The sequence below is a fragment of the Solanum pennellii genome, chromosome 2, assembly GCF_001406875.1.
Source record: "Solanum pennellii chromosome 2, SPENNV200".
Lineage (NCBI taxonomy): Eukaryota > Viridiplantae > Streptophyta > Magnoliopsida > Solanales > Solanaceae > Solanum > Solanum pennellii.
Genome location: NC_028638.1, coordinates 44578080 through 44583235, shown reverse-complemented (window position 1 = coordinate 44583235; position 5156 = coordinate 44578080). Strand labels below are relative to the sequence as shown.

General features: G+C 32.5%; 1 long non-coding RNA gene across 1 annotated transcript; it reads right to left on the bottom strand.

Annotated features, from left to right (window-relative positions):
• Positions 1–320: 320 nt before the first annotated feature.
• Positions 321–1612, bottom strand: LOC114076086. The gene is made up of 2 exons (XR_003576699.1): positions 1513–1612; positions 321–1432 (listed from the first exon to the last, which is right to left on the bottom strand). It is a non-coding gene; the product is annotated as an uncharacterized LOC114076086 (long non-coding RNA).
• Between the last annotated feature and the right edge of the window lie 3544 nt (positions 1613–5156).

The window sequence follows — 5156 nt, the reverse complement described above, 5'->3', positions numbered from 1 at the left end:
CTGGATAACCGTAGGTTAGCGCAATGTCTTAGGTGCTTTTAAACCTTCCTAAGACATTAATATGAATTCCCGAACCCCTTTAATTGTTTTCAATCGATTATTCTGTTAAGTCTTTTGAAAGCATGTTTTCTTAATTTTTCTTTTCAAAATTAAGTGGCGACTCTAAAAGTCGAAAAATCTTTGAAAATAATATTTTTTCCGATTTCGGATAAAACAATTGTCATATAAAAAACTTAAATAGGAAATGAGTGATCAAGAAATGGATTTACTATGTTGGAGCACGAAGAAACAAAAGGAAGAAGAAAGTACGCCTGCAATTATTCGTAAAGTAATTCAAGGCCGGATTTCTTTTTTTATTCTTGTTTTTGCATACACTTAAGAGCAAAAGAGACCTAAAAAAACCCCAAAATATCAACTTACCTGAAAAGCTAGCCAAATCATAGTATCTAAATATGTCCTACAGATGTATGTCTAGGTTGATTTAGGTTGAAGAATCATAAACAAAGGGGAAAATGAAAAAGAACAATCTCATGTTTTGCGTTGATCGTGAGAATTACTATTGGTAGTTGTTGGTGTCTAATATGGTATTGTAATATGCGCATTTCTCCGCTTAGCTGTGCTAGAAATTAAGGTTTGATTGTGGCACTTCATCCCTTATCTAGTTACTTGACCCAATGTTTCTTCACTGATGTTATTTTCTGCCTTGATTATGTTACAACAACAACATCTGTAATCTCACAAATAGCATCTGGGAAACGTAAACCTTACTCTACACATGGAATTTTTTAGACAGGTCTTCAAAGCAGGGTTGCAAGAAATTATTATGTCATAAAAATCATCATACAAAGCAGATGATGTAAGAAACACATTGAAGAATACAATTGCCTTTTATATGGAACAATGCTTGAATCTCTACTTTCTGTTATACTTGTTGGCCTTCATATTTTCTTATCTAAGCTTATGTCTAAATCACTTCTTATAAATTCTTTTTAATCTCTGTTTACCGTTGCTATTATTAACCTCTAACACCTCTAAATGATGATAACTTGATTCCCTACAAAAACTGCACTCCCTAAGTCAGAGGTTAAATACACAAATTTTAAGGCTGGGGAACAAAGATGGAGGAACAATAGTTAAAAGATTAAGATAGATCTTCAGAATTTGCAATTAGGGTGGTAAACCAAGCTAAATGATCCATAAACTCATAAATCAAATTCCCCATTCGTACGAGTTGATTTTGAGGTTCAATTAATCAATCAATCAACTAAGCCCCCAACCCTAAGTCAGACGAATAAGTACCTGATTACGAGAAATGGCATCTGGACGGAATTCAAGAAGCATACCAATGTCTGTCTCTCCTTATTTTCCTCACAACCACCTCCCTCTTGTTTCTCAGCAATTTTATTCTCGACAGCGTGATCTTCGCCATTGTCTGTTGCATACACACACAAAAAAACTTGATTTCTATTATCGAAGAAGAAGTTAAATTGAGAGGGGAATCGGGATATTCACCATTTGAAGGCTCTGCAGAAGAGAGAGAGACCCATCTTCATCTTCATCGCCTTGAGAAGAGAGTGTGTGAGAGAATATCCGGTAGTGAAGAAGATTGTGAGTTGTTATGTATGATAACGGTCATTTGGGATGAAGATGACTATTTGTATATTCAAAATAATTTTTAAAATGAATGACACGTGGCTGTCTTTCGTTTGTAGGGTATTATTATGGACCAATCTGATGTATAATAGTGAGCTTTTGGGTCTTATTTTGCACTCTTCACCGTTTTCTCAAGTGAAACTAACGTAAATATACTATAATAAAAATCGTTTTCTTAAATATACTATGATAAAAATCATTTTGTTAAGTGAAATTTACATATATACATTATAATAAAAAAATATTTATCATCTATAGTAATAATATATTTTTTTTACTTGATTACTTTTAATTTATTTATAATACAAGTTTAATATATATTATAAAAAATAATTTATTATTCACATAATATAAATTTTAATGATGAATAATACTTTATCACACATCTTAATACACTTATAACTCAATGTGACAATTTTTTACCAAACAAACATCATATATTTTAAAAAACAAATATAAATTCATATATATTGCATACATAATTCACTTTTAGTACATATTATAGATTTAACAAATCATTGCTATAATGATAATAAACAAAAAGTATCGCTAAAATCAATAATTATTTTTTAAAATATATTAATTTATGTAATTTTTCCTTTTCTTAATGAATTGGGTGGGCCGGATTTTGGCGCAAACTTGGTCTGAAAGTCGAGTTTAAAGTGAGGTAATAAAATTGTTATCATTATAATAAAAGCGGTTAGATTTTAAATTAAGACATAATTAAATAAGTTTTAATTATGGACATCTCTAATTAAGAACGTAACTTTACTAAAATCGGCTAGAATTTAAATAAGATTAATTATATTCGCTATCTTTCTTTTTAAAGAGAGAATTATGTAAAAAGAAAATGTGAAGCTTTAAAATTATTCCTTTATATTTTGTTGATTGGCAGGCAAATACGAGTATTACTTCTCTTAAATTGCTTTACTTTGCGATTTGAATTCATAAGCATATTGAAATTTTATTTTTTTTCTTTTTGTAGCAAGTCTATGCTTTTGGAGATGTTTGAAGCTGATAAAAATGTGATATTTTCGCTATATTTTAAATATACTGTATGTACTATTTGCAGGAGACATATATTGCCTAGAAATTAATATTATTAAAAATAAAATTTTTAAAGTGTAATATTGAATTAATATTTTAATCTATATCAAACTAAATATCTAATGAATTAAATATTATAATATAATCACATATATTATAAATCAATACTAAAAGTTAAATTACCATTATAACTTATATCAAATTAAATGTCTAATTAATAAATATTATGTTATATTTCCTCCGTCCGAAGTTGTTTGTCATGTAGTGCTTTTCGAAAGTCAACTTAACTAATTTTTAAAGTTAAATTAGATCACATTAATTCAATATTTTAAATAAAAAAATTAGATATTCTAAAACTATATGAAAAGTACTATAAATTGCAATTTTTTGCATATTAATATGATGAAAAATACATTTTAAAATGCTAGTCAAAATTTATATAATTTGACTCTAAAAATAAAAATCATGACAAATAATACCGTACGAATAAAATATGCTATAATAAAAAATTGAGTCTTTAGATGCAATAAAATTAGAAAGACATTTAGAAAGATGAAAAATGATGGTTTCAAGATATTCTTACTAATTAAATTCGAAAACTTTTATCATATCATCTCCTCATATTGAATGAAGAAAAAAGTTTGTCTTGCAAATTATAAATTAATCATCGGACACGATCAAATAATTCATAAAAAATGATGGTATTAATTAATTGTTCATTTCGAAGTCTCTTCTTTAATTTGATTCCTCCTTCACTTATGTATTACCACATTCAATTGTATTTATTAATTTATGTTTGTTATTTTTTCTCTCTCTCAATTTTAGTAGTATCATAAATCACAATCACGGGAAAAAATATAACTATAATAATTATATGTAACAAATTTAATAATTCATTGTATCTGTTTGTTAAGACTCTTTTATTTATTTACGTTTTTCTTATTACTGAATTTTTAACATTTATTAATTGAATAAAATATGTGTTGAATACATTATCGTTTAGAACAAATATACCACGAATATTTTCTGACTAGTAAGAATGATAAATACAAAAAAGGTGATTAGTTTTGAATCCGTACATCTTAGGTAGGATAAGACATGAAGTGAGGAAGGGGAAAAAGAAAATAAAATGAAATGAAATGAAAAGAGAAATTACTCTTGTTTTCTGTTTTAACCTTGTTTTGATAATAATTTATTTTTCTTGTCATTCGAAATACAATAGATTATTTCAATGTTCACGTATTATATAATACGATCCAAATTTCACCAGGCTTCCACTGTTAGGTCCTTTTTTTAAGCAGTTGAAAATGAAATTCAATTACTAACTAAATACATGACGAAATATAATAGACATGAATCATGAACTAAAAGAAACAGAGGTAGAAACTAGCTAATGATCGAGAAAAGAAAGGAAGGAGAAAGAAGATTGTTTTTGTGAAGCAGCTAACCAGGACAGCTTTCACCTCGAAATAGCCATAACATAATGAAGTTTCAACTACCGAAACAAGAGCTCCCAATAACTTTACGGGATTCCTTTATTCTAACCTCCAAAGCCATCGATGATCAGTGAAAAGGAGGAGTGCATATAACCGTTAAAGAAAAAGGGAAATTGGAGTGCATAAAGTTACAGGAACTTCTGGAAGAATCCACGGTACTCGAGCTTGTGCAAAGCATGTTTGGCTATACTCATCCTAAAGCGCTAATCCATGAGGCCCCCTCCTCAAGGAACACATAATGCCTCGAGTTGAGTTTGCCTAATAGCTCCCGACCTTAGGCACGCTATGTGCCTAGGGCTGAAGCGTGCCTCGAGGCTCTCCACACTACGACTTGAGGCACGTGACTGGAAGAATCCACGGTACTCGATCTTGTACAAAGCATGTTTGGCTATACTCACCCACTAAAGCGCTAATCCATGAGGCCCCCTCCTCAAGGCACGCATAATGCCTCGAGTTGTGTTTGCCTAATGGCTCCCGACCCTAGGCACGTTATGTGCCTAGGGCTGAAGCATGCCTCAAGGCTCCCCACACTACGACTTGAGGCACGTGACTGGAAGAATCCACCGTACTCGAGCTTGTGCAAAACATGTTTGGCTATACTCACCCTAAAGCGCTAATCCATGAGGCCCCCTCCTCAAGCCACACATAATGCCTCGAGTGTGTTTGCCTAATGGCTCCCGACCCTAGGCACACTGTGTGCCTAGGGCTGAAGCGTGCCTCGAGACTCCCCACACTACGACTTAAGGCACGTGACTGCGTGCCTTGAGGCCCCCGCCCCCACCCTGACCCTAAGGCACACACCCATCCCTAAGGCACACGCACTGCATACATTGAGGTAAGGTAGAGGACGTCTCGCCTAAAGGCACACGCCTTTCGCCGCCTATCCGACACTTGCCTCGAGGCCCTTCGCCCCCCACATCGAGACACGCGCCATGCGTGCCTCGAGGCCCTCCGCCCCTC